Below are 11,536 nucleotides of genomic sequence, written 5' to 3'. Positions count from 1 at the left end.
GTGTAACTACAGGCACAAGGGACATAACATCTTAGTTCCCAAGGTTAGTGGCGCAGTGACGATGTAAGGAATAGTTAATATTTCTCACAGCGTCATTGTCTATGGGTGATGGTGACCACTTACCATCAGGTGGCCCATATGCTCGTCTGCCAACCTATAACATGAAAAAAAAAAAGAAAAAAAACACCAACCCTCATTGGAACAGCGTGTTGGAATATGTTCCAAACCTCCTCAAAGGGAGAGGAGGCCTTTAGCCCAGCAGTGGGAATTTACAGACTGTTGTTGTTTGTTTTGTTGGATTCTGATATAATTAGTTATTTGTTATTAATTTATATGTAATATATTTATTTATTTACGCGAAATAATGAAAAAAATATGTTCTGTTTTTAAAAATATAAACGCTTATAAATCTCCTTGTAAACTTATTTTGCTTAATTTTATAACCATTTCATATTTAGTCTTAATATCTTTAAAAATTCCATCACCCTTTTTTATAACTAACCAGTATAACTTGATGTTTGAATATTACAAGAGCCTGATAAATCTGAGGGTCAAGTTATATTGGACTACTTTATTAGAGCGAACTCATACAAGTTTGTTTAATCACTTCGTTCTCTTTCTGCCAGTCACTGGCAGAAGATTCTGTTCACCAATATGATTGAAATTTACATAGAAAGTTAAATTTAAAATACAAATTACTTCCTGAAGATTATAATAGATTGTCCATCCCAGTGTGACCCGCGGCTCTCTGGAATTAATTAAAGTTTTGTTATTACACTTAATTAATTGTTTCAACTCCCTTCTTAATTAGTGACGGGCCTTCGGGAAATGTGGGGGTTCCGTGATTGTTACCATAGATGAAAAAGGGTTAGAAGTGGCATAAATATTTTAACGACTTGGAAAACTACCGTATTCAGTATTACTTTTTCTTCACTTCCAGGTACATCTTCTATGTGTTAATTATAATGTTTCGTACATAGTACTTGTGTGTTAGTTAACTATGTCATTGGTTTAGTGGTTGCTAGCAGGAAATTCTAAGGTCCAGGGTTCAAAATCTAAATCGCCCATAATGATTTGAATAGAGAGCAGAAACTATTCGTGTTTGGGTACACATCTGTGCTGCCTGTAATAAATTATGGAAAAAATATTATTTAGTTATATAATATAGATTGTCGAGGTAACGAAACAATCAAATGCATTAGCATGATCAATATTATTTATCAGTGTACTTCTGAAACATTTCTGTTCTGTGTACGTTACCTTTTTAAGTTAATTTTGTGTGAAGGTTGAAATTATACTAAGAATTATTTATGGCGAATCCCCGAATACAGTTTATTTTTCATGACCATTGTTTAAACAAGAGCCTGCTTCCTAAATATACCAGTGCTTGATAAATATTAAGCAATCTAATTGTCCCTTTATCTGTACACTCTTAAGAAACAAATCTAAATCCTAAATTCGAGTAAAATTTACCATAATGCATTTTTGAATCAATTTTTTTAACTATACCGTTTAGGAAAAGGTTTTCAGCGATATAAAAAGCAAGAGACTCACATAGTTGCTCCTTTAAAAGAAATCAGATTTACGATGAATTTCCGTGATCATCTTTCTTAATCAGCCCTGCGTTGGAAATCTCAATTCCAAGACATTTTGTCCAAAACCTTTATAGTCCAGCCAGTTTAATTTTCATGAAGTATCATTTAATTAAACCTATCTTATTGAAATAGAAAATGGTGCGACAAAGTACGTACTGACGTTTTTGTAGGTTCTATCGAAATCGGTGATAGCTGTAAATATAGTTCAAAGTCAAAGTCAAAAATCTTTATTCAAAATAGAAGTGATTACAATTTCTTATTATAATATAATACCTCAGGTCTGAGAAGAACCGGCGAAAGGAACTCAGCGGTTTTTTTCCAATATTACACATCACGTATATTTAAATTTGGTGTGAAATACTGTATTTTTAGATACAATATTTGATGTCGACCAATGTGTAACAATTTTAAAGCAAAAGTTTAAGTTAATTAAGTAACTTTAGTGACAATCTTAGTGTAACATAATTTATAGTATAATTCTTATCAGTTTATATGTGGGGCTAATCGGAAACATTTTAAATTAAATCGCAAATCTATCAAAAAATAGTTTATTTACAAAACAAAAATAGCTGTGAGCAGAGCCGGTTAATCCGAATATTTTTCCCATTTGATTCCTAAATTTGTAGGTGAAACCAAAAATTTATCAGAAACAAATAATTTCATTATTTTCTGTGTAAAAAATAATAATTATGTAACATGTTATCTTCTTATTGACATCGTAATATTTTTATATTCATGTAAGTTTATTAGAATTATCATACGACTATTTAATTCGTATTTTACTACAAAAAATGTATCCGTCTTACATAATTTCCAAGCATTCGAAGCATTTTCGGAAATCCGCCGTTTCAATTTATTTGTTTTACGTAAATTCAATAAACGTGAACATTTTAAATCAATGCAAATCAGACAGCGGAGAGACATTACAAAGAAAGTATAAATATTTTATGCAAATAAATAGACGAAGTAACGCGAATGTATTGAAATTATGTTTTTGAACGGAAGACTAGAAATCTGTACGAATTTAAAAGTAAAGTAAAGGAACAGTAAAGTAAATGTGCCAATGCCAGAATACTATGACATAATTATAAAAAAAGCGTGCAATTAATACCAATTGACTTCTAAGCAGGATATATTACACACTTATATAATTGTATTTAACTAACATGACTGTATTTTTAAATGCTGAAAAAGAGTAACTGCTGAATTTCTTGCTGGTTCTTCTCGGTGGAATCTTCTTTCCGAACCGGTGGTAGCTTCACTTACTATATTTGTTAAATGACGATTAAAAATTGCTTGTAAAAGCCTACCTGAATAAAGTATACTTTGATTCTTTGATTGTTTGGAGCGTATTCCACCACGCTACTGCAATGCAATCTTTACAATTTTTCTATTTACGAGCGCGATGAATTATAAATATCAATTAAGCAAATGAATTTAGTGGTACCCTAGCTTATACTCAGAATCATCAGCCACCTTAATTATTGGGTCATCACGTTTGTAAGAAAGGAACATAAATATATTTTTTGATTTTAAGTGAAGTTGATGTAGACTAACTATTTTTTCTTAATATGGATAGATTAAGCGTGCCGTATATATGAATCAGAAACTACTTCGGGGACAATTTCAAAAGAAACTTTCGAATAAAGCAAAAATAGACTTTCGAAATTGTAGCTTTAATACGTCATGCGGCATAAACTACAAGGTACCACCCTCGAAAGAGCTGTAATCGACCTCAGTAAAAACTTTGCAAAAGAGCTAATATATGGCGTACATCATATGGCATCACATCATATACACAAAATTTGATTAAAGACAGTAAGAAATTCTGCCCCATATCGCACCCTAACTGTAAGCCGTTTAGGAGTAACATCACTACATAGAATAAAACAAACTCGCTCTCTCTGTCCCTATATCTTTAAATCTACACAACGGATTTTGATGCAGTTTTTTTTAATAAATAGTGTGATTCAAGGGGAAAGTTTGTGTATATATAACCTAACATAAAAAAAAATACAGAAGAATTAATAACCTCCTCCTTTTTGAAGTCGGTTGAAAAAAAGAATCTAATCAAGCGATAATGAGGCTGACTCTTATGACTGGCACGGCTCCCATCTTGTGGAAGACTTGCAGGAAATATTATACTCATGTTGCAAACATGGGTAGAGTGACCCTATACTTGACAATTTTTAATTCTGATAACTCATTACGACGGTTAATCGGATAAGTAACTGAAAGTGTAGACTCAGACAAACGGCTTCAGATTCGGATTTTTCAACAGAAATGCCCGAATAGATTATCGGAAGATTTCAAATCAAACTCATTTACGCATTCATAATATATGTCAGTAGTTTAAACGCTCTTCTTGAATTCGAATATTTGGATGTTTAGATTCAATTTTTCACTTCACTTTTCGATCGAAATTGTTTGGATTTGAGGTTAAATAATTGGCTAAATCGACTCTCGATTAGTCTTTCATTATAATACCAGAGTTCAAAGACAAAACCATAGAAAATTACTGTATAATTTTGTTTACACGACGAGTCCTCAGCCACAAAACATACGTCTATATTTAGAATTACACTTCAAAGATGTTTCCGAGCCGTCAAACACTGCTTGCGCCGCAGAAAGTAATGATAACACTTGTTTGCCCCCGTTGCTCATTATGGAATCAAGATGTGATGTAAAAAACATCTTATAGGAACAAATCTGCAAATTATTCGCTTCATTCGTATTTGAACTCTATATCTTATCGCATAGAGTACAATTTCGATTGTGTTCCTGTTGGATATTGTGACTTTTAACGGAATCGTGTGCAGCTCAATCAGAAGACATCAAAGTGACACGATCAAAGGCTTGCTACAGATTTCCCAGCAGGTATATTGGTAGTAAGTATACCTACTGTGTGGTTATTAAGTTGGTTATTTCTAACGTTATTTGAATTGCAATTGTTTGTATTGAACTGTGTACTTTTTAAATTTATCGCGTAATCGAATCTATATTTGACGATGCCTCAAATATTAACAATTTGGTTTCTATCTAAGAAAGTATTTAAGTTTTGTGTTGCCCAGAAGTTCAACAAGGATCAGTTAAAACTAAACCAATAAAACATTTTCAAACTAACTTATTTTTATAAAAATAGGTCTAGCAAAGTAACCTAACACGAATTTATATGTATGAGGATTACAGGGGCCCAAATTAGGTGGCAGGTGCTCGCAAAGTTACCGGAATTGAACCCAATACCCCCGGGATGGGTTCCCTTTGAATAAAAGGTTAACCTTCGCTGAATCCCATTTTGAGCGAACGCTTCTATTGAATGTACCTGATTGACAATTTTATCAACACGAGTGATATTTTCGAGTGTGTAGCTATATGTGTGATATATGCTATGTAAGTCCAAATTGATTTTTATTTTATAAAGGAATGTTAAGCTTATGTAAAAAAATTTAAGAGGCTATACAGTTCATAGGTAACCGCAACAATTTGTCCGAAGATTCTTTGTTCCAACCCGAGCAAGAATATATCAGTATTGGAGTTCGAGACTTCCTAGGTTTTAGCACAATGGTGAGATAATTACAGACATATACATATATTATGACTATGTTTTAATTAAAGAGTTTAGTCAGTTCGTTCGCAGAGGCCCAGTCGTGGGTGTGGATAAGAGTTTTATTGCTAACTATATTCTATTTACAAGCCCTGTTGCATATCTTTTTTGTAACTATTTTGCATTCGCAGCTTTGTCTGAGTAGTTAAGATATGAAATAGCAACAAACAAACTCCTAACTATATTTAGCTCTGTAGTTCTAGAAGTCATTATATCATAACATTAGCGACCCGCCTCAAGTTAGGACGGATGCAATGTCTTTATATAAAGCAAAAGTAGTAAAAAGTAAAGGAACAGCCCGTAAATTTCCCACTGCTGAGGTAAGGCATCCTCTTCCATTAAGGAGAGGGTTTGGAACATATTCCACCACGCTGTTCCAATGCGGGTTAGTGGAATGCACATGTGGCAGAATTTCAATGAAATTAGACACATGCAGGTTTCCTCACGATGTTTTCCTTCACCGCCGAGCACGTCATATTTCAACCCGCATTGGAACAGCGTGATGGAATTTGTTCCTAGCCCTCTCCTTAATGGGAGAGGAGGCCATTTAGTCCAGCAGTGGGAAATTTACAGGCTGTTACTTTTTTATTTTTTATGTAGTATGTAGCGTCTACTTTATTATTCCATATATTATATAAACAAGCATTTCTTTTGGATCAGTCTATCTACTAAAAAACCTTTATCCAAAATCCATTACACATTTATATTTCTTAAAATACTTACAGGCCCAGCACTGGGATATTTAGAGGTTCCATTGCTACTTCTAGTGATATTTTATTATTTAATAGTCGAGTTGAGTTGAGTTATAACTTTTAGCACTAGCGTTTCACACAAGAGTAATAATGCTATAGCGTTCTAACGCCAGTGAAATAAAACGCTTTAATTTAAACTCCAAGCTAAGTTAGAAGCATTCATGATATGTTATTATATATGATATGCAGTTAAGAATAATATATAAGTATATAACTTGATTTAAGCTAGAACTTAAAGTCATATAATGTGCGTTTCTTACTCACAGTTATAAATCTGAAAATCAGTGTTAAAATTCGCTGTAGCGGAAACCTTAGCGCCTTAACGTTTTCGAATCAGACCACTCGAGTGTGGAGATAGCCTGCCTCGTGAAACAGATTTAAATAGGCCATCAAGATATATGGGATAGGGGAGGTTAAAATATTCTTATTGAATTACTTCACGATGATGCCTCTTACGGTAATATGTTGGTTACGGGATGAAAAAATTCTTTAATGCCGTTTGATGTTGATCTTTGATTAAATGTTTTGGATTTTTTGTTTTTTTTTTTTTTCACTAGGGAACCGCGCCGGTTTCTCACGCATACATTGATTAATAAAGAATATGAGATTAATGTTCAGCAAATAAATTGTGTATTTATTTTGTAACGATTATTTATTTGTCAATAATATATAAATATAATATAAATAAGAAATATAATTAACATCAAGTTTTGTTTTGTTTTATTATTAAACACAGATAACTTTTTTCAATATAGACATATTTTTTTATAATTTTAACTGCGGAGGTCAAAGTTTATTGTTAAAGTGTCACCCGGCCGCTCTTAGGGTACATCGTTTTTTTAGGTGCACGTTATTTGGATTATATAAAATTTAATTAGGATTTATGTAAAATGTCCAAGGTATTGAATATCTTAAAGAGGATTAATTATGAATTCGAGAGAATGATTTTTCAACTGTCGTTTAGACAAACACAATCTACTTCGTTTATTGCTATTTCTACTATTGAAAACCGCATCAAATACTTTTCGAAAACCATTCGGTAGTTTAGAATACGAATCTGTGTTATACTATTTATAGACATAGATTAAAATAAAAAAAAAAAAACTTTATTCAAGCACTTTTTAATCGTCATTTTACAATTACGTGAAGCTACCACCGGTTCTAAAAGTAGATTCTACCGAGAAGAACCAGCAAGACACTCAGAAGTTTCTCTTTTTTTTAGATAACACATGTATTGTATAGCAGAGGTAGGTTAAAAAAACTATTTTATACATAAAATGTATCTTTGGTTTGGCATACGTGTGTGTATGTATGACCGTATGTATACATTTGTATTTCTTTTGTTTTGTGTGTTTTGGCCCATATAATTGAGAATACCTTTGATAATAACATCAATGTATAACGTTATTTAATTTGTAAAAAAATAACACTATGCGCAGTATAACTGACAATAAACTTCTGATTCAGTATTCATGTTATGAGTTTTAAAAATTTAAGACAGTTTTCCGATTATTCTCTTCAGAGAATAAATAGTACATATCTCAGAAAAACATCCAAACTGTATTGAATATATGAATATATAACAATGACGCCCACCTCATATTGAAGGCATTGAAATTGAAATGAAAAAAATATTAACCAATCCTAACCATCTTAGCAACACATATGTTTCCATTTTCAAATTTGAATTTCAAGTGTCATTGTACTATAGTTTTTAAATTTCATTTGCATTAGAATTACTAACAGCAAAGCTTTGCCTCGATCGCGTGGTATGTTGATCAGAATGCTTGAATGAATTAAATGAATCGCAATTCCGATCCTCTGGACAAAAATCGACCAACCCTATTGTCACCAGTGGAGCAATGATGCAGGATGACTTTGAATGAACGTTTATACGACGGCAAGTATATACGGGCTTTGTGCAAGCCCGTCTGGGTAGGTACCACCCACTCATCACTTTCGTAGAATAACTGATGAGTGGGACCGTCAAACAAAAGTACTCAGGATTGTTGTGTTCCGGATGTGAGCCAGTGTAACTACAGGCATAAAGGACATAACATCTTAGTTCCCAAGGTTAGTGGCACATTGACGATGCAAGGAATAGTTTGTCTATGTATATGTTTGTATATGGGTGGTGGTGACCACTTATCATCACGGGGCCCATATGCGCGTCCGCCAACCTATGCCATAAAAAAGTGTTTCAGTAAATAAGATAAAACATAATCCATACATATAATAAAATTGGAGTGCCTGTAATTGATTGATTTGTAATATTAAAATAGCCCTTTTTTACTCAATGCATATGTTTATATTGTATTATTATTGGTAGTAGTTTTTGTTTCCCCTTTTGTATAATAGAAGAAGAAAAAAAAAGTTGTGTTAGGTTAATAGAAAATACTGTCCTTTTCCATGCCGTAACTTTTAATTGAAACAACACTTAGCTAAAAAATTACCTTTATTGTAAAACCTATAAATGGTGTATGTTTTGTAAGTTGTCCTTATAAATAAATAAATAAATGTATTTACGACATAATATTTTTTACAATTTCTGTCTGTCTTTTTGACCGGCTAATCTCTGAAACGGCTGGACAGATTTTGACGAGATTTTCACTGGCAGATAACTGATATAATAAGGAGTAACTTAGGTTACAATGATTTTTTTTTTGTTAAATTCAAACGCGTACAAGATTGCGGGCACAGATAGTATGGAAGAAGAGACGAAATGTTTGGATCATTTGTTATATAAAAATTATTGCCTGTCATGTATAAATATAGATATTTTATTTTATTTGAATTATTTTTTATCCGGGTCAATGAACTCTGGAAATTAAATACGAAAGACCGCTGACACTCGATCACAGCTACCTCTGTCAGCTGGCTTTATAGACGATGATATTAAATTGTTATTTTCGTCTGGAATATTTATTTGGGTATATGAAATTGTAATTTATATTAAATATTATTCAATAAAAAAACAAGTTTTTATAGATTAATTGTGAAAACTGATTTCTGAGTAAGTCTATATGTTTCATATATTTCATTTTTAAATCATTGATTTGTAACAAACACGTGCAATGTCCATGTTCGAAACCAGTACTGAGTTTCTGGTTGGTTTTTCTGGATTTAATACACATTCGCAACCGGCGGTAACATTAAAGACAAATTAGTCTCGTAATGTGAAGATTTAAGCGATCGTAAGAGCTTACTTGAATAAAGTATATTTTTAATTATTTATTTTTTCTTATATACTAATTTCAAGGAGTTTCTCGTATTCGAATTCCCCTATTTTTATGTAAAGCTTGTGCTTTAGTAGTAGTAATTAGTAAAGACACGATCACAGGACAAGACTAATTAATAAAATTTTATGAATTAAAGCAAATCAAAACCATCCATCTCCCATAGACAATGACGCTGTAAGAAATATTAACTATTCCTTACATCGTCAATGTGCCATCAACCTTGGGAACTAAGATGTTATGTCCCTTGTGCCTGTAGTTACACTCGCTCACTCACCCTTCAAACCGGATCACAACAATACTGAGTACTGTTATTTGGCGGTAGAATAACTGATGAGTGGGTGGTACCTACCCAGACGGGGTTGCACAAAGCCCTACCACCAAGTAAAATAATTTTGGTAATTTTACTTTTAATTTATCACCGGATCAGAATATAGATTCTACCGAAAAGAACTGTCAAATACAGTAGAAACTCTTTTCTGACAATCAGCTGTATAGATCATTGAATACAATAATTAATATTTAATGTATTATTAATAATAAATTCTTGAAAGGAGCGGGACTCCTTCTGCATGAAAAATCAACGAAATTAATTGTACACGTTTTATTATCTATATGAGTAAAGAATAGTAGGATTTAAATTTTAATAATTTAACTTTGAATGAAAATGATAGGTATTTGTTTTATAAAAGTATTCGTATTACTATAATAAATATATAAATTAAAATTAACTTTCTATATGTCTATAAAAAAATCTGAAATTAACTGATTTTTATTTTAAAATTGAATATTATAAGAATAATAATAAATAACATATTTAGATATTTTTATATTTGAATGTGTTACATAGTTATCCGGATCAATCCTACAGCAAATGCAAATTTTCGCTAAACAACAAGACATGCAACATCGTTAATTAATAAATAAAAATTTTAACAAAAAGAAAAACCGACTTCAAATAAAACACTATTTTAAAACAAATAAATATGCACTAAAAAGTAATAAAAATAATTGCGTATTCAAAATATTTTTTAGAGTCCTCCTAAGTAAAATGAAATGTAAAATATTTGACTACTTAAAAGTCGATTTACGATTATATAATGTAGTTATAGTTATTGTTATATTTAGAGCCGGTGTCAGCCACGGGCACGCGCCTCAACAATCAAAAGAAAAAAGCGATACGAGTCCCTTGATTGACCCAGTATGTTACTGTAGGGTTTTCTTCGCCGATATTTTTTATGTCAAAAGCATCAATTTATTGACACCCACTAAGAAAGGAATTTTTGAAATTCTAGCTCCAAGGGGTTGAAATAGGGGTTGAACGTTTGTATTTGGAATTCCGTCATTTTTAAGTAACAAACAAAAAAATTTGATGTTGATTAAAAATAAGAAATTAAAATCTAATTTTTTATTTTGTTCTATAAAAACGATTAAACACTGGATATTTGTCAATATAATCAAGGATATTAAAGCGTCCCAATAAAGAATGACTGCTTTTATCAACTGTTTCGACATTTCTTATCACTGTAACTGTTTGTCAATTTAATTTATCTTTCGACCAATCATCATTTCATGCCGAAAATCAAAACAAATGCTCGACAATGATTACGATCAAAATAGTGGAAATTTTATCGTATATTATCGCATCGTAATGTTGTAGTAGCGAAAAGATAATTGTCAAAACGCAACGCATATATTACACGGCGATTTTATGTTTGAAAACGTTGGATGACATTTTATTTGCAGCGTTCGTTGTTTTATTAATTAAACTGTCAATTAATTCTGCAAACAAGGATATAAAAAAATGTCGTTATTGCTTATTTATTACTAGCCGTGCCCGCGACCTTATACGCGTTTGAATTTAACAAAACAAATATTATTGTAGTCTTAAGTTACTCCTTATTATATCAGTTATCTGCCAGTGCGCCGTTCCAGAGATTAGCTGGAACAAACAGACAGACAGGCAGACAAAAAATGTAAAAAATGCTATTTTGGCATATACACCGTACATACATTAAGCATTGAGTAAAAGGGTGCTATTTTAGTATAACAAACGGACACTTCAATTTTATTATATGTATAGATTTGAAACGGATATATTTTAACTATCTCATATTTGTTTTCTTGATAAGACGTAATACTTCACGTCTTATCAATTTGCATGGCAGACAGCATGTCAGCTTAGATTCTCTATATATATTTATCTAGATGGTTCGCACCATAGACTAAAACAAACGAACGAACTTTATTATATTGGTGTGCGTGACAACTACGCTTGACACACGCCAAACATCACACTACTGCACAAGTGTGTGTACAGTCAGAGTGAGAAAACCTTCGTCGGTTTTC

The sequence above is a fragment of the Vanessa cardui genome, chromosome 18, assembly GCF_905220365.1.
Source record: "Vanessa cardui chromosome 18, ilVanCard2.1, whole genome shotgun sequence".
In the NCBI taxonomy this organism is placed as follows: domain Eukaryota; kingdom Metazoa; phylum Arthropoda; class Insecta; order Lepidoptera; family Nymphalidae; genus Vanessa; species Vanessa cardui.
This window is presented reverse-complemented; position numbering follows the sequence as displayed.